This window comes from Syngnathus leptorhynchus, chromosome 7 (assembly GCF_054491065.1).
Source record: "Syngnathus leptorhynchus isolate UIUO chromosome 7, UIUO_Slep, whole genome shotgun sequence".
NCBI classification, from domain to species: Eukaryota; Metazoa; Chordata; class Actinopteri; order Syngnathiformes; family Syngnathidae; genus Syngnathus; species Syngnathus leptorhynchus.
The window spans coordinates 15350600-15369668 of record NC_141201.1 but is presented as its reverse complement, the minus strand read 5'-3'; the positions used below and the strand labels follow the sequence as shown (position 1 = coordinate 15369668).

Genomic DNA, 19069 nt, shown 5'->3' with positions numbered 1-19069 from the left:
AAAGCAATCAAAACTGAACCACGTTTTCCCTCCTCTATTCTGACCGACACCCGGGGGCGAAAAGAGCATCACCATCCGAGTCAACAGTCCTCAGGCTCCCCAACAATAGTGGTAGCAATTTGGATTATTTTATGTTTTTCCTTATTCAGATTTGTTTCAAGACTACAGTTCGACTTCACTTTGATGGTTAATGCAGTTATTGAGATATTGTTGTTTTATCACAGCAGATTGTTTTTTTTTAACATTTCCAAAACCAGAAGCCATTCATTTACAAATGTTATAGCACTTTAGTTTACATATTTAAATGTTCAGATATTAAGATGTGATAGACAGTTTTTGCATGATTTGAATGAGGCAAAATAACATGCTTTTTCTCTCGAATATATTGTTATCATCATTTGTTTCAGATGTAATTATTTTCTGTACAAAAATTAAATTTGGTGTTCAAAAAGTACTTTTTCAAACTTGAGTCTTGAAAAAGACGGGGTCGTCCTACAATCGGGGTCGTCTTATATTCGGGTCAATACGGTAAATTCCCTACTGAAGGCCCTCGTACCAGATAGAGTCGCTTTAAACTGAAGAAAGAAAAAAAAAATCACAAACTGTAAATTTGTGCTGTTCTAAATGTGTCAGCCGACTTGCAAATGTGTATGAATTAGGGAGAAGTGAGACGCCTGTGAACAAAACAGAGACAAACAAATACATTTTCATTGAAATGGATGATGATGAGGGACAAGTAGAACTGTTGTGGCTTACCACAAAAATGTGTCATTCAAGACACATTTTTGGTGGCCTTCTTGAATGTCACATGATTCGGTATGCCACTTAGAAACCCAACAGTGGAAGATTTCTCTGCTGTTTTGACTAAATTATAATTGTTTTTAGAACGTAGCAACGACAGAAATGCAGTAAACATCGCCTGAAGGGCAAATTTACATAGCCACACATGACTATATTATGTAGGGTAGATATGGTGCTCATACGCCTCTTCTCTATAATTTACATTTTTTGTCACATTTTACACAAAATCTTTACTCGTGAGGATGGGGATGGATAAAATGATGTATCTTATCTGAAGGTCTTTATAATTTACAGTGATCCTATAATACATTAGAAAGTAATATGTCACTCTAATACAACATTATTTTACAGTAAACACTTCTTCTCTTAAGGGAGTGATCTGACAACTGTTACTTTACAAAATCTTTTTTGTTATTGTTGCAATTAACGATATTGACAAGCAGTTCACAAGATTTGCTCACAACATACCGTAATTTTCGGACTATAAGTCGGGTTTTTTGTCATAGTTTGGGTGGGCGACTTATACTCAGAGCGACTTATATGTGATTTTTTTCACAAATTTTCAAAATTCAAAAATCTGCGATGTAGTGAAACCGCGATAAACGAACCGCGATGTAGCAAGGGATTAGTCATTTGAACTGCAAGTGACGTCACCCGTGCCGCGCGGCGGTTGTTTACATAAAGGAGAAAGGATTCGATCACGGGATGACAAAGATGACGAAGGGCCCCACGTACTACCGGCATCATTAGCGGCTTTGTTTGTAAGTGACACGGAGGACGAAGAGTTTGAAGGATTTAATGATTTGGAGTGACACAGAAGGTTTGAAAAACTATTATGGGTTTTCGCACGCCCGGAAGTCGGGGGCCGGCGCTCGGCCTGGTGGCTGTCCGGGGACGGTGGATGGGGCTCGGACATGGCTTTTACGCACGCCCGGTCATACTCTACAGAGCTTTCTTTCACCTCCATGGATGGAAGTCGGGGGCCGGCGCTCAGCCGGGTGGCTGTCCGGGAACGGTGGATGGGGCTTGGACATGGCTTTTACGCACGCCCGGTCCTATTTTATGGAGCTCTCTTCCACCTCCGCGGTTGGAAGTTCAGTAGTTGTTGGCTCATTGAACTCTTGTTTGGTTAAATAAAGAGCCGTTTACCAAACCCACGTCTTTCCTGGTACTTTGTTAACGCTACAATATAGTTATATACTAGATCTCTGCAGCGCACGCGCGACGTTTTTGACATAAAGAACGAGGAATTTGATCGATGGATTTAATGATTTGGAGTGACACAGATGTTTGATAATATTGTTGTAATATGATAGTTATTTGAAATATACTTTATATATTGTTATATTGGTCTGTGGAATAATTAAAAATGCAACTTACAACGGGTCCGACGTCAACACATGCGGCGCATACGCGTCATTGTTTACATAAAGCAAGATTGATGGATTTAATGAATTGGAGTGACGCAGATGGTTTGATAAACGTGTTATTTATGTAATACTTACTTGAATAACTCTGAATGTTACGTCAGGCCCGTTCTCAGCTCCTCGTTTGTGTATATGTCACGTTAGCATACCGTATCGTTTAGCCTGTTATTCCTGGTTCATGTCTGTTCTTGGTGTTGGATTTTGACAAATAAATTTGCCCCAAAAGTGCGACTTATACTCCGGTGCGACTTATATATATAAAATTCTTTTTTCATTTTATTGTGCATTTTATGGCTAGTGCGACTTATACTCCGGAGCGACTTATAGTCCGAAAATTACAGTACATGCGCCATGAAGTGGTTACAAATGTGTAACAAAACCACCATCATTTCCAGACTATAAGATGCACCTGAATAAAAGATGTACCAGCTAAAATTAGGGGGAAATCTTGTTGTGTTCATATATAAACCGCACTGGACTACAAGACACAGGTGTTTTAAATGAAATGTCTTAGTTTCTATTACCTCTATTACCAATGCAAATCCTCTTACAATATCATAAAAACTATGAGAACTCCATAGATGTGCCACACCGGACTATAAAACGCAGTGTTCAAAGCTTGTGCAAAAAGTAGCGGCTTATCGTCCGGAAATTACCGTAATAATTAACTAATAATATAATACAATATAGTAATTCCTAGATAAAGACACCCAGCAAACAACTGTACATTATGGAATACCTAAAAAATGGGAACTTGAGGTAAAGATATTTTTGTACTTCACAATTTAGCATACCCACCTGAGAGAATGACATCACGTATGCGCCATGACATGACAACAAGAAAAAAATAGCAAAGGGAGGAGAGAAAGTTTCATGTTTTCAAAATGGAAATCCAGTCTCTATATTAAGTTTGTAACATCCAAAGAAAGAAATCACTGTGCTGTTGACAAAGCATTATCTAGTTTCAAAAACATTTCTAATACGTCAAAATAATGCATACGTATCACACCCCATTCAGCTTAAACAGAAAGATACTTAAAAAGCACTGACTCGATGAGGTCCCAAATCTAATCATTATACAATATACATTCTAAATGTAAAAAGCGTAAAATCCACAGTCATATTTTAAAATTAAAATAATCACTAATGTTAAATAAAAAAGATGGTGGTAATATTTTTAACTAAATGTATACATTTTTTATTCTTAAATATCACAGGTTCAAAATCAAGTATTGGAAAATCTGATTGTCAATTGTTATGCAGAGTTGTCAAAATCTGTTCAATGTAACTATTAAAGTAACTTTATATTACTTGGTTTCTTTTCAAATCAAGTAATCAGTAGGTAAATAAGTTGTTTAAAGTCAAGTAATTTGTAAAATAACTAATACTATATAAATAATAAACAAATTACTTTTTCAAGGTAACTGTTTCTAACAACAATATTAGGCATATTAAATAAAAAGTAGTATTATTTCAACAACTCTTATCCGGGCCTATGCTATTCATTAATTACTGAGAAGCACCCCAAAATACTTGACCACACAATCATACCCACACAAACACAATGGAAAGGGAACATGGACCAAATTGAACTCAAGCATACAACAAACACATCCTCAAGAGTTGATCAGAATCACTGGAAACGCCCAAAAATCGCATTTCTCGCTTTTTAAAGACTAATATAGCGTAATAGAAAACAAAATATCTATAAATAATATTTATTGTTTGGTCCAGACATGCTAGCCAGATGGTGATATCAATCAGCAATACGATGATCTACCACAGGCCATGTGTGTGTGTCTGTTGCCAAACCAAATTCAGCCATCCATTTTCTGTACCGCTTTGTCCCCACGGGGGTCGCGGGTGTGCTGGGGGTCCCGGCTGTCATCGGGCAGTCGGCGGGGGACAACACCCTGAACTGGTTGCCAGCCAATCACAGAGACGAACAACCATCCGCACTCGCACTCACACCTAGGAGTGCTCAATCGGCCTACCAAGCATGCTTTTGGTATGTGGGAGGAAACCGGAGTGCCTGTAGAAAACCCACGTGGACACGGGGAGAACATGCAAACTCCACACTGGGAGGGCCGGAGGTGGAATCGAACCTCCTAACTGTGAGGCGGACGTGCTAACCAGTGCTCTACCGAGCCGCCCCAAATCGAATTCATTAATATCTAAATTAAATCAAATAATTAATCATAATGTACCAAGGAAATTTCACATATAAGAATATATATGTATAATAATATAAGAAGGATCTTCTGAATGCGCTGTTTGATTTAGAGTGCTTTAATTTTCATGGCAGAACACAAGACGTGAAAGAAGAGTGGGGCACATAGACATGTTTGTTTACACACCTACAGTGCAATGAGGATCACACAAACACATGAATACAGGTCACTTAGAGAATGGTTGTTAGTAGGGATGGAAAAGTTAAGCTTCGAAATTGCTTCATGAACCAATTTTGTTCATCTTTTTCACTCCTCTCGATAGCACTCTGTTCAACATTGGTCTGAAAGTACATTGACTTTGCATTTCTTAACCTCCTTTGTTTAAACCAAAAGAGGAGTCAAAAAGTAATCCACAAGTAACTTGACTTGTTGAATTTGTTATGTTTTTTTCCTGTTTTAAAACGGGTTTAAAAATGCCTTAGTCAATTATGCTAAGAGGCTAACATTGTCTTTGTTTATGAATTCAACTTCCTTGTTTGGTAGTCTAAGAGGGATGTGTAATCCTCAGGATGGGGTGTGAGAGAGAGGAAGAAGATGACTGTCACTATATGTAGACTTCCTGTGTGGCGAGCACTGCTAGTGTTTTATTTCCTGTCAATGACACAGTTTGAGGTCAGATTCTGTCTCATGTCCGTGCTTTCAAAAGTGGGTTCAACATTTCTTTCTTTCTTTCTTTCTTTCTTTCTTTCTTTCTTTCTTTCTTTCTTTCTTTCTTTCTTTCTTTCTTTCTTTCTTTCTTTCTTTCTTTCTTTCTTTCTTTATTTATTTATTTATTTATTTATTTATTTATTTTTTAATGGTTTTGCTCCCTTTCAGTGAAGATGATAACAAATGACTGGAACTGAAGTAAAAGAAAATATATCAGAATTCATGACAGTTTAAATGATCTTTCATCTAAATCTTATACTCGCATTTTGTATGATGCTCTTCAAGTAAAAGACGTTATACTGTCTTTGGGTGGTAGGCTAGTAGTGCATGTCAAATGGTTAGATGCATGCACGCATGCGTGGTTCATTGAAAACTCTAAATTGTCCTTTGGTGTGAATGTGATTGTGATTTTTTTGGTCTATATTTTCCCAGCAATTGGCTGGCAACCACTCAAGGATGTACCCTGCCTCTTGTCCAGTCACCTCGGGTAAACTCCTACTCAACCACAGCCCTAAGTGAGGATAAGTGGTATGGAAAACGAATGTATGAATGTTCATATTTTGTTGTTGTTTTAGACCTAGACAATATTTTTAATGACATTTTTACATCTACTTATTGAAAAACAAAAATTAAACCTTCAACAAAGCACACTGACAATCCTTCAGTGTAATCACGAGCATGAGAAAGTGTAGAGAATGTAGTATTTTGTCAGTATGCCAATTAATTTGTCCATCTAAACACACCTAGTGTCATCAATAGCCCGTAAAACGAGAAAACCCAGATTCATTACATCTGTAGGAGGAGTGCCACTACTAACAGTTTAACAAACCAGCTGTTATTTCTCAAACACACACATACTATACACTTCACATGTACACATACAAGAATGGCCTCAGATAAGCAATAGCATAAATATTATATCTCTTGCGTAGAGTTCATTTCTTCCTGATAATTGTGAAGGGTACAAAATATCTACTCCCTGCCTTTTTACCACCCAGTGAAACGTTCTTTAATGGAGATGAGTTGAGCGAGCCATGTTTGACAGCTGACCTTTCTCCCAGGAATAATTGTGAATGCAATTTTGTGACCTTGTGAAGAAAAAAAACACACCTTATACCATCTTCTTTGAGTTGAGCGAGCCATGTTTGACAGCTGACCTTTCTCCCAGGAATAATTGTGAATGCAATTTTGTGACCTTGTGAAGAAAAAAAACACACCTTATACCATCTTCTTATAGAGTCTTCTGGTTAGACGGATGTAACGAGAAGACAAATAGCTTGATACAATGTGATGAGGCAGTAAACCTGTTTTGTTATTTACAGTTTGTCATCACAGCTGTGAAATAACCAGTCAGCTCATGTGAAACGAGCAGAGGACATATATGTTCTGTCATTAGCGGACTGTTGTCTCTGAGAAAGACAGACCTGATTGGATCAACTGTTGCTGTCCAAAGTGAATGACTTCATCTGCATTTCAACACAGCAAAACGTCAACTTTGACGTGACTCTGATCTATTGCCATGACTCAATCTTTCTTTTTCCACCTCTTCTCTCAAGAGCCGTACAAAATTCAAAAATCCGCGACGTAGTGAAACCGCGATAAACGAACCGCAATGTAGCAAGGGATTACTGTCATTTGAACTGCAAGTGACGTCACCGGTGCCGCGCGGCGGTTGTTTACATAAAGAACAAAGGATTCGATCACGGGATGACGAAGGGCCACGCGTTTGAAAGATTTAATGATTTGGAGTGACACAAGATTTGAAAAACGTATTTATGTTATAGTTATTTAATATATTTTATTTCGTGTAGCAACTTGTATATGTTTTTATCGTTACAGTTCAGTAGTTGTTGGCTCGTTGAACTCTTGTTTTGTTAAATAAAGAGCCGTTTACCATACGCACTTCTTTCCTGGTACTTTGTTAACACTACAATATAGTTATATACTAGATCTGTGTGGCGCGCGCGCGGCTTTGTTGAAATAAAGGACGAGGAATTTGATCGATGGGTTTAATGATTAAGAGTGACACAAATGGTTTGATAATATTGTTATATGATAGTTATTTGAAATATACTTTATGTATCGTTATATGGGTCTGTGGAATAATTATAAATGCAACTTACAATGAGTCCAACGTCGGCGGCGCGGCGCATAGGCGGCGCATACGCGGCATTGTTTACATAAAGGACGATCGATGGATTTAATGAATTGGAGTGACACAGATGGTTTGATAAACGTGTCATTTATGTGATACTTATTTGAATAACTCTGATTGTTACGTCAGGCCCGTTCTCAGCTCCTCGTTTGTGTATATGTCACCTTAGCATACCATATCGTTTAACCTGTTGTTGCTGGTCCATGTCTGTTGTTGGTGTTGGATTTTGACAAATAAATTTGCCCCAAAAGTGCGACTTATACTCTGGTGCGACTTATATATGTTTTTTTTTCACTTTATTGTGCATTTTATTGCTGGTGCAACTTATACTTCGGAGCGACTTATCGTCCGAAAATTACGGTACTACTGGCATCATTAGCGGCTTTGTTTGTAAGTGACACAGAGGATGAAGAGTTTGAAGGATTTAATGATTTGGAGTGACACAGAAGGTTTGAAAAATGTGTTATTTATGTTAGTTATTTGATATATTTTATTTCGTGTAGCAACTTGTATTTGTTTTTATTGTTACAGTTCAGTAGTTGTTGGCTCGTTGAACTCTTGTTTTGTTAAATAAAGAGCCGTTTACCAAACCCACGTCTTTCCTGGTACTTTGTTAATGCTACAATATATTTATATACTAGATCTGTGGAATAACGACGAGGCTGACGTCAGCGGCGCACGCACGGCGTTTTTGACATAAAGGACAAGGAATTTGATCGATATATTTAATGATTTGGAGTGACACAGATGGTTTGATAGTATTGTTGTTTATATGATAGTTATTTGATATATACTTTATATATCGTTATATGGGTCTGTGGAATAATTAGAACTGCAACTCACGACGAGTCCGACGTCAGCGGCGCGGCGCATACACGACATTGTTTACATAAAGCAAGATCGATGGATTTAATGAATTGGAGTGACGCAGATGGTTTGATAAACGTGTTATTTATGTTATATTTATGGATTTAATAAATTGGAATGACACAGATGGTTTGATTAACGTGTTATTTATGTAATAATTATTTGAATAACTCTGAATGTTATGTCAAGCCAGTTCTCAACTCTCATTCGTGTATATGTCACGTTAGCATACTGTATCGTTTAGCCTGTTGTTGTTGGTTCATGTCTGTTCTTGGTGTGTCCGGTGCGACTTATGTGGGGGGTTTTTTTCACTTTATTGCGCATTTTATGGCTGGTGCAATTTATACTCCGGAGAGACCTTTCGTCAGAAAAATACGGTATATGTCAAATTACTCTTCCAGTATCAATAGTACGTGAACCTCAATTTCTATAACCTTTCAAAACCAATTCTAATTCAACCAATAACTAAATCACCAATTCTGAGTCATAGACAATGAAATCTCACATTGCCGCGGGTTTAAAGTTAGCCAAAGAGCCTCTTGATGGTCAACAGAAAAGCAATTGAAACCAAAGTTGAGTTGTTTGAAATAAAAAAAAGTCATAACACGTAACTGTCAAAACTGAATCCCAAACTGCGTAATATGAGGAAGGGAGCGTTAAGTATGGAACTGCTTTGTTCCCTCAGGACTGCATTGCTATAATCAACACAAAAATAGATTCCCAAGTTCATCAACACATTTGACAATTTAACTTAAGCTACTGGCTCATTAAAGTATAATTTAATAGTACCACAACCCAAAATAACATCATTAAATCAACATCAGAATGGTATCATCTGAGGAAAATACAGATGTTGGAGTAGCCCATTTAGAATCTTGACCTCAACTCAATTGAGACTCTGTAATTAGTATTGGTCATCACTTTTACTTATCATTGACTTATTTTCTGTATAGCATTGCTGCACAAGTACTGGTAATTGAATGCATTCTACACTTGGGGACACAGAGAAGCTCTTTGGTCAACGGCAATCCTACAAGACTGTCTTAGCAATGCATTCTGGTCCACACTTAAGATGAAAGACATACAGGACACATCTGCAGAGCAGTTGTAAACCAAACTAGGCCCCATTGTTGTCATTTTTGTAAAAGCAAATGAAGCTATTTGCTATCAGCAGATACAAGAGGCAATCAAGTTGCCCATTGACAGTGTGTATGGAGAAAGGGTTTTCAAAAAGTGTCTCCAAAATTTAATTCCACTCAAAAAATTCATTCAAGAACAAGGTCTGAATCATAGGCGCAGATGGCACTGGGGATGGAGGGGCACACAGTTTCATTAGGGGCACAATCTGTACCTTGCACTTACGGCGACAAAAAGAAAAAAATCCAGCAAAACAGAGCACAGCAATCGTGTGGAATCATTTCAAAAGGTAGCACCCAAACGATGATGCGGAAAGCATGATCTGAGGAGAGCTCACACAGACTGCCAACGTATCACTAGCAATTCAGTCACTACAAACAGCAAATAATGATGTCATCTTTTGATGATGCACTCTATTAACCTTAGTAAACTTAAGGACGATAGGACGATTGATTGATTTTGATTCAATTCGGTTTGTGAAGTCTAAACTTACGGTGGCACAGTGGAACACTGGTTAAAATGTCCACCTCACAGTTCAGAGGAATAGGGTTTGATTGTGGCTGCCTTCCTGCGAGGAGTTTGCATGTTCACCCGTGCCTGCGTGGGTTTCCTCCAGGTATCCAGGTTTCCTTCCAAATTCCAAAAACATGCATAGTTGGCTGATTTACCACTCCAAATTGTCCGTCGGTACGATTGGCTGGTGACTAGGTCAGGGTGCCCCCCTCCTGCCACCCAAAGATATATGCTCATGACCCTCTGCTCTCATAACACAGTTCTACATATACATTTTATCAGTGCAACGACTACGAATACATATGTTACATACCCAAATTCTCTATTCGCAATACTGTATCTGTTTTCATGCAGTTTAACATTTTATTGTTTGTTTCAGTTGGATTTATTGAAACTTATTTATTCAAACTTATAAGCTCAACTCATTTATTTGAGTCCTTCAATGAATTGCAAACAAATTTTCCTGATACTAAAACAACCAGCTTACTTGTCTTCGTTCACTTACCCTTTTCCTTCTTCTCTTAGCTTTAAACTCATCCTGGGGTTAGTTCACCCACCCAAAATCCATATTTAGCTCTGTAAGAGTGCATCCAGCTTTGTCAGTTGCAGGATTGAACATTGTTGGCAGTAAACTATATGAAAGAAGGGGAGGAATGGAGCGGAGGTAGGAGCGAGTGAGGGGCGGAGAAACAATACTAAGAGGGAGGCATTGTGGGATATCCTTTTGAGTCATGGAAAGTGAACCAGGGAGCACACATGCTCACAGACCTCTCTCTGTGTCTTGACATTCGGCCCAAAGACACTGGTTGGACATTCATCGACCACTGGAAACAGTTATGCAACACTTCTTTAAAGTGATATCAGGATGGACACTCACTTGTTCTGTTTTCTCCACTTCCAGTCCCAGTGTCCAATAGATAAAAAGCACACCTAAACACTTCACCCATGTCTCAAAATAAAATTGACATCATATTAAGGCACTGTAACTCACAGCACAATGTCCAGCATTAGGAAACTTTCAATAACTGATGATTTCATTGAGGTTCCTGTACATGGATGTCTTTTGTTTCAGCTTCATTCTCAATACAGTGATATGAGTGACTTTGATCAATACGAACCAAAAAATAATGGGGAGGTTTTGAGTTATTATGCATTTTGAGTGACAACATGGTAGACACAATAGACTATTTCGAGTCTTCAAAATTGAAGTACCTGGAGAAAAGCCAGGCAAGCACAGGGAGATCATCTCTACACACAAAAAAAGCTTCTTAAATTCCATAATCTTGAGTTGGTCCATGATCAACAGTACTATACAGAGAAGTGATATTTAAGGAGCGCAGAATGCTAAAGGAAAACAAGTTGATGCTCCAGAAAATATTTTGAAATGGATGAAAAAAATCTGCAGATGAGTATAGTATGAAGTGTCTGGGAATGATTATTATGTTGTTGGAGTGAAGTGCTTGGCCAGAGTTTTTGAAAATATTGTGGGGAGAACACTGATCTGCAGGTCTGTTGGAAAGTGAACATCATATTGATTTCAATTTGTTGTCTGTGCATAAATTCTTCAACAAAGCACTTACTGATATGAGATTGGCAATTCCATACACAGGCCACAACATACACAATTTGGTAGACGTCAGCAAACTTTAATCTTCCTTCCAATACATCACACACACATCAATAAGGCACCACAAACGGACAGCATGTACCCATTTTCACAATGTATTTATTTGTATTTCACATGGATATTACACTTAATGAAAAACTGATTTTTTTTCCTCAGTCTCATCCCATTGAAGGTGGTAATTTTGTGACCAGCAGAAGTGTCCACGCAACCAAATGGACATTATGACTCGACACAAGAGCACACAGTAAGTGGGTGTTTTATAGAATGCCAGTGTATTGGCTCAATCGTGCTTGTAACAAAATGATGTCACGTAACAAATAATTTATTATCAGCAGTTGGAGAGTTGCCACAGTCTGGGAACGCTGCACGATCACAATCTCTGCCAAGAATGTGAAAAATAGGTCCTTGCTCTGTTTTAGTCAGGGGCCCGGGTTTCAAGCAGCCCTGTACAAACAAGCCTTCTTACCTCTGCCTATGAAACTGTGGGAAGACTCATTCTGATATATTTGGATGACTGTTAAATACTTCCATTGGAACTCTGCTTTTGCACAGCAGATATGAAAACCAGATGGAAATAAGAAATGAAATTCAGACATCACTTTCAGAAATTTTTTGATGGGGTACCAAAACAACACGTGTTATGCCCCACTTCTTTGCTTCTACATTGGATATCAAGCATTATTCAGGGGCTATCATACATATTGACAACATAAACCAAAACCAAATCAAAATCAAAGGCCCTATTTTTGTTAGCTGTGCACGCAGAGGACATTTTCCTTCTTTTGGAATACTCATTGACAAGTGAAGTTGAAAATGGGCATGTGCACTGCATTGGCCAACTTGATTCCCATTCCTTCGAAGAGTCCCCTCATTCCCTTGAAATTCAGCACAGGAAAGGTGCATGGTCTACAAAGTCGAAGCATATACTCAATCGCTGGAGTCTATACAAGACAAAAATACACACAATTTTTTTTTAAAAGGAACTGCAAGAAGCTATCCACTTGCAGATGATGTCAAATTGGTCACTGTAAAGTTGGCACTTGGAGACCTGTGTGTGTCTGTGTGTGAAACCAAGCCATGACACCCACCAATGGCGGTCCGCACAATTCGGAATGAAGTACAATAACATCCACTTCACATGTCAATGAAGGTCAGAATCTGTTTGCCCGTACCTCGATATAATCCACCAAAATTCCAACCACAATTCACACCTGCTTTTAGACTGTCTAACCTATAGTTACTTTCAGATACCAAATTGTCAGGTGGGCTGGGGGGGCATGTAAAGGAAAACTCCCTCGGTTCATTTCCCAAACACGGTAAAGGAAGCTTGCCCCTACATGACATGAAAGTCAAGTTGCATCAATTTTTACACCTACGCACATGTGCTGTCTACAAAAAAAAGAGTCCTAATCTAGTGAAATGTTTTTTGTCACGGGGGTTGCGGGCGTACTGGAGCCTATCCCAGTAGTCTTTGGGTGGGGTACACCCTGAACCGGTTGTTAGCCAATCACAGGGCGACAACCAATCACACCCGCAATCACACCTACAGCCAATTTGATGTGATCAATCAAAGTCAAAGTCAAAGTCAGCTTTATTGTCAATTTCTTCACATGTTAAGACACACAAAGAGATCAAAATTACGTTTCCCACCGTCCCATGGCAACTAGACACATTACACAACACATACAAGCAAGAGCACAAAGAGTAAAAACGAATAGACAAGAGTGATGAATAAGTAATAAGCAAATAACCCAAATAAATAAACAATAAATAAATAAATAGATAAATAAGAGGAGCAAAATGGAGCAAGCGTGCAGACAGCCAGAATATAGCGCAAAAGAACAGGACGTCGTGCAGCCGAGGGTGGAGGGGGGAGAGAATTCAAGATCCTGACAGCTTGGAGTACGAAGCTGTTGGTGAGTCTGGTGCTGCGGGAGCGCAGGCATCTGTACCTCTTCCCAGAGGGCAGAAGATCAAACAAAGAGTGAGCAGGGTGACTCACATCACACACAATCGCGGTCGCCTAGCGGGTGAGACGGGAGGTGTAAATGTCCTACATGGAGGGGAGCGGAGCCCCAATGATCTTACTAGCAGGGTTCACTATGCGCTGCAGAGCCTTCATGTTGTATTCAGTGCAGCCACCATCCCACACAGCAATACAACTGGAGAGGACGCTCTCAATGGTGCCACGGTAGAATGTGGTCATGACGGCAGGCGGAGCACTTGCTCGCCTGAGTTTAACAATTAACAAACGAGACATTTTTGTTATATTGGAAAATACCCAAGTTTTTTGACACAATAATTGACATTGACGAGACCCACCACAGTCGTGTCGTCGGCATATTTCAGCACGCGGTTGCTGCTGTAGGTTGCGGTGCAGTCATGCGTCAGCAAGGTGAAGAGCAGCGACTGAGCACGCAGCCTTGAGGGCATGCATGTTTTGGGAATGTGGGAGGCAACCAGAGCACCCGGAGGAAACCCACGCAGGCACGGGGAGAAAATGCAACCGGACACAAAACTGCACCTCTGTGAGGTGGACGTGCTAACCAGTCTTCCACTGTGCCGCTCTTGTTTTCTCCATTCTGCAGTATTACAAGTAAAACTATAATCTCTGCCGTTAGACACGTGTTCAGGATTTAATAGGGAGCCTCTTCTGGATAAGATTAGCTTCAACTGTTGTGTCTGGACTGCTGATAAACAACCGTATTGGCCCGAATAAAAGACGATTTTTTTTTGCATTGAAATAAGACTGAAAAAGTGGGGGTCGTCTTGCATTCGGGGTCTAGACATTATACCCATTCACTTGTGCGCAGCGGTAAGTTAAAGGTTGCTGGTATTGACTATGTTGCTGTGATCGTGTGCATCTTTGACACAAAGTGAGTATCTACATTTCATTGCTACAACTGTCTACTGTTGTGCCGTTTGTCTGATCGCGGTTTGTTTCGTGTGTGCGCCGTTTGATTGATAGCTTCGGCGCGCTCCTTTAAGTTTGCCTAGCATCGTACGAGTAGCCGTTACGCACCGGCACGGCGACTAACGGTCGCCAGCAAATGTATTTTGTTCTCTCGATGACTTATGTTTGGTGTGTTACTGACAGTATTTCATTTGTGGTTAGTGCGGAACCGTTACGCGCAGTTCATTATGTAATGTGTGCCGTGTTGTGTGACGTTAGAAGTTGAGCGGTGACTTACGTGCTGTACTTCTGTCTGTTGCAGAACCCCCCACCCCCACACGCACACTAACGCACACACAACCCACACACCACACACACCCACACAACACACACTCAACACACCCTTCATACAATAATCACACACTCAAGAATCACATTCACACTCCCAGACTCACCCATGTACATACACTACACACACCTGCTCTCACGTTCTTACGACCAAACGTGTGCCTATACCCTTTTGCCAGTTTGCCTGTATGCCCTTATGAGTCACAGTGCCTGTGACTTTTTTGCCAATAATTCAGTAAAGCAATCAAAACTGAACCACGTCTTCCCTCCTGTGTTCTGACCGACACCCGGGGGCGAAAAGAGCATAACCAGCCGAGCCCACCCCCTATACAGTCCTCAGGCTCCCAAACAATAGCGGTATTTTATTGCACTGTTTTTCCTTATTCAGATTTGTTTCAAGTCTACAGTTAGAGTTAGATTTTACTTTGAAGGTTAATGCAATTTTGTTGTTTTATCACAATACTTATTTGTATTGTATTTATTTATAACCACACATATGGTTAATGCAGTTATTGAGATATTGTTGTTTTATCACAGCAGATTGTTTTTTTTTAACATTTCAAAAACCAGAAGCCATTCATTTACATATGTGATTGCACTTTAGTTTACATATTTAAATGTTCAGATATTAAGATGTGATAGACAGTTTTTGCATGATTTGAATGAGGCAAAATAACATGCTTTTTCTCTTGAATATATTGTTATAATCATTTGTTTCAGATGTAATAATTTTCTCTATAAAAATTAAACTTGGTGTTCAAAAAGTCTTTTTTCAAACTTGAGTCTTGAAAAAGAGGGGGTCGTATTATAATCAGGGTCATCATATTCAGGCCAATACAGTAAGTACACACTGTACTTTTCCCTTAAGGAAAGAAATAAGCTAAAGGTCTGCAAAAATGAGCATTCTTTGTGTGAACTGTGTGTCGTTACCTGATGAAGATATATGACGGACGTCTGCTGGGTGAACACACCACCATGCAGATGGAAGTGAAAACTGCTGATGTCGCAGTTATAAAAATGTAACAGCCTGTGATTTAAAAAGAAGCTTTCTAACCTTGTGTGTTTTCGCTTTCCTGTCATCAGGCTTACTTAGTCACACACACTCATATATACACACACGCACGCATACATAGTCTGTTGCTGTCAAAACACGCACTACACTAAAGCCATGTGGCCGTCACATTGCTGACACGCTGTGTTTGTCTGTTGCTGCTGCTGTTGGTCTCCTCCCTCTCAATCTCTTGGTCTACGTTTGTTCTTTCTTACACACACACACACGCACACACGTGCACACACACACACACTCTCTGAGCCTTCCTGTCCGGTGGGCCTCGCCCCAAAATGGGAACACAAGGCATTCATTCTTCTGAATAAAATGGTCCAGTGTTCCATTTAAAAAATAAAATTAAAAAATCGTTATCCTTGAACTGGACTTGTGTGTTAGGTAAGACATTATAACAAATCGGTGGGTTACAGTCAGTGACCAGATTTAAAAAATAGGCTCCGTTTAAAAAAATAATTACCTTCTGGGTGATGGCTCATTATACAGCATAGAGTGAAGAACATTTATACAATACATATGCATTTAAATAATTATAATAATTTCCTCTTTTTTTTCTCACAGGCCTCACTGGCTTCAGTGTCTAATGCGAGAAGAGCACCTAACTGAACGTGTTGAGTATGTGCAAGTAAAGCCTACCACAATTGCAACTGTGTCAAAGTGGAAATTTGAACATAATATTTTGGGCTATCTTGGTGAATTCCTCATCAGAATGAAGCAAAATAGAATGTGTGTTATGTTTCCTCATTTTGACCAAACTGCTCATTTGACTCTGTGTGCAGATGTTTGTGGCTGTTACATGCATGCATAAAAAGCTATGTATTATATGCTTACGTGCTTGACATTCATTTCAGAGTGGGTGAAATTTTAGTGTAAGCAAACACATCAATGTTTCTCTCAGATCACACAGCTGCAACAGAAATGACCCTGACTGGCTGAGCAATCTGCTAATAAAGTGGAACCTTCTAGGCAAAAAAAAAAAAAAACCCGTTCCAACCACATTGGTTGACCTCCTATTTGTTCCCACAGGATAGTAATATTTGTGAGGGTCAGATTGCTACCGTCACAAAACTTTATTTTAACACTACAGTCATTTTTAAGCCACATTTTAACACCCAATCACGGCTCACCATTTTAGTGAAGCTGAGCTGTGATTGGTTGTGACCTGGGACATGGAACTCGTTTTCAGTCAACACCAAGTAGTAAAATGGCCATCCCCTATGATAGATAAAAATGAGAGAATTATGCTGCTTAATTCATATTCCACAAACACAATATTAATCAGATTGCTGTGTTTAGAATAGTGGGGGCACGTGCAACATATCATTGTACAGAACATTTTTGGGTTGAAAGCCTTTTCAAGCCCATAATTATAGTTATAACATTTTAAAACTAAATACAACCAAAAAGACAACCAATAAAAGACCTGAAATTCAAGTTATCAAGTTATCATCACGAGATTTCACAGAAACCCAATGAGACTGCAGCTCAGTGAGTTTTACTCCACAAGTGTGGTTGCTTTTTCCTTGTGGTGTTTGTGTGAAATGACACCACATGTGGTATATATAATATTATTATATATATATTTCCTCGATGCAGCTACTTAGCGTGTGTAGTCTACATTATGTCTAGTGCAAGTGTGCATATCTGTTTTCCCATGTGGGATGTGTTGAATATTTTAACTGCTGAAAATAGTCATTTATGTGTAATGGCAACCGGTTCAGGGTGTCCCCCGCCTACTGCTGGGAAAGGCTCCAGCACCCCTGTGACCCCCACGGGACAAGTGTTACAGAAAATGGATGGATGGGTTTATGAATGTACAGTATAAATGCTTGATGTGTAGTGTTGATGCTTTATGATACCTTTCCTACACTCTTAAGAAAATGAAAAATAAATAGTGGGTGTTCAGCATAGAACTATGAATAAACAGTAGCAAACTGCTTGACTCACAATTGCTTGCTCCACTTTCTACTCAATGTCAAAGTCAGTTTTGTAAACATTGCTGTTTTGCTGACAGGATATAGAGATCTAGTGGGATACAATGGCAACCCCAAAATCCAGAAAAATCTTTGACTTTTTAATTTATTTTGTAGATTTTTTCCTAAATAAACACACTTCCCTCACAGTCATCACACAGGTGAAAAATGTCAAGTGGCCCTTGCATTGTATCTTTTTTCAGGAACAAAAACTTTGAACACAACTGAGAAATCAGTGTGAACTTCTGGTCTTCATTGTTTATTATGTTTACTGATGATGTGGCAAAGTACCTCACATTCTTGTTTAAGTTGCACAAGACCAGTAATGTGTAGTAATAAGACTCCAGGTAACTATAAACTGATGGGAGTGAGAGAGGTAAAGTGCTCATTTGATGTGAATACATGTGTTTAGACTTTGCATAAACAGACATCTGAGACAGTAAACACTTTTCATCTTTAATGAAAAACTTATTTGGTTGGGCTCTCCCACTGCGCCTCTTCAAGGGCACCCACGCAACCAATCAAATACTACCGCCTTCTCAGAAACACGCAGTGTTGCATAACCTGAGGGCAGAGTTGAGGGAAGCACTCATTAGGAGCATCAAAGGCCCAAATGTCAACTGACGGTATACTTTGCGATTAGCTTGGAAAATATATACTATACTATAAGTCGCTTCGGAGTCGCACCAGCCATAAAATGCACAATAAAGTGAAAAAAAAACATATATAAGTCGCACCGGAGTATAAGTTGCACTTTTGGGGCAAATTTATTTGTCAAAATCCAACACCAAAAACAGACATGAACCAGCAACAACAGGCTAAACGATACGGTATGCTAACGTGACATATACACAAACGAGGAGCTGAGAACGGGCATAAAAGCCATGCCCGAGCCCCATCCACCGTCCCCGGACAGCCAACCGGCCGAGCGCCGGCCCCCGACTTCCATCCACAGAGGTGAAAGAGAGCTCCCGTCGAGAAGGACCGGGCGTGCGTAAAAGCCATAATACGTAGTTTTTCAAACCTTCTGTGTCACTCCAAATCATTAAATCCTTCAAACTCTTCGTCCTCCGTGTCACTTACAAACAAAGCCGCTAATGATGCCGGTAGTACGTGGGGCCCTTCGTTATCTTCGTCATCCAGTGATCGAATCCTTTGCCCTTTATGTAAACAACCGCTGCGTGGCACGGGTGACGTCACTTGCAGTTCAAATGACAGTAATCCCTTGCTACATCGCGGTTTGTTTATCGCGGTTTCACTACATTGCGGATTTTTGAATTTTGAAAATTTCACCTTCCTTCACCTTCATCTTCTTCCGCTTATCCGGGGTCGGGTCGCGGGGGCAGCAGCTTTAGGAGGGACTCCCAGACCTCCCTCTCCCCAGCC

General features: G+C 39.6%; 1 protein-coding gene and 1 long non-coding RNA gene across 2 annotated transcripts in view; one reads left to right on the top strand and one right to left on the bottom strand.

Moving 5' to 3' along the window:
- The window catches only part of phldb1b (pleckstrin homology-like domain, family B, member 1b), a 114643-nt gene extending 104232 nt beyond the window's left edge, over positions 1–10411 (bottom strand). Inside the window, exon 1 of the mRNA XM_085916993.1 lies at positions 10285–10411. The gene's annotated coding sequence lies outside the window, so the exon portion shown is untranslated. The remainder of the gene's footprint in view (positions 1–10284) is intronic.
- Positions 10412–13946: 3535 nt separating this feature from the next.
- LOC147054870 (uncharacterized) lies at positions 13947–16380 on the top strand. Its single transcript, XR_015066708.1, has 3 exons — positions 13947–14282; positions 14622–15004; positions 16272–16380. It is a non-coding gene; the product is annotated as an uncharacterized LOC147054870 (long non-coding RNA).
- Positions 16381–19069: the final 2689 nt, after the last annotated feature.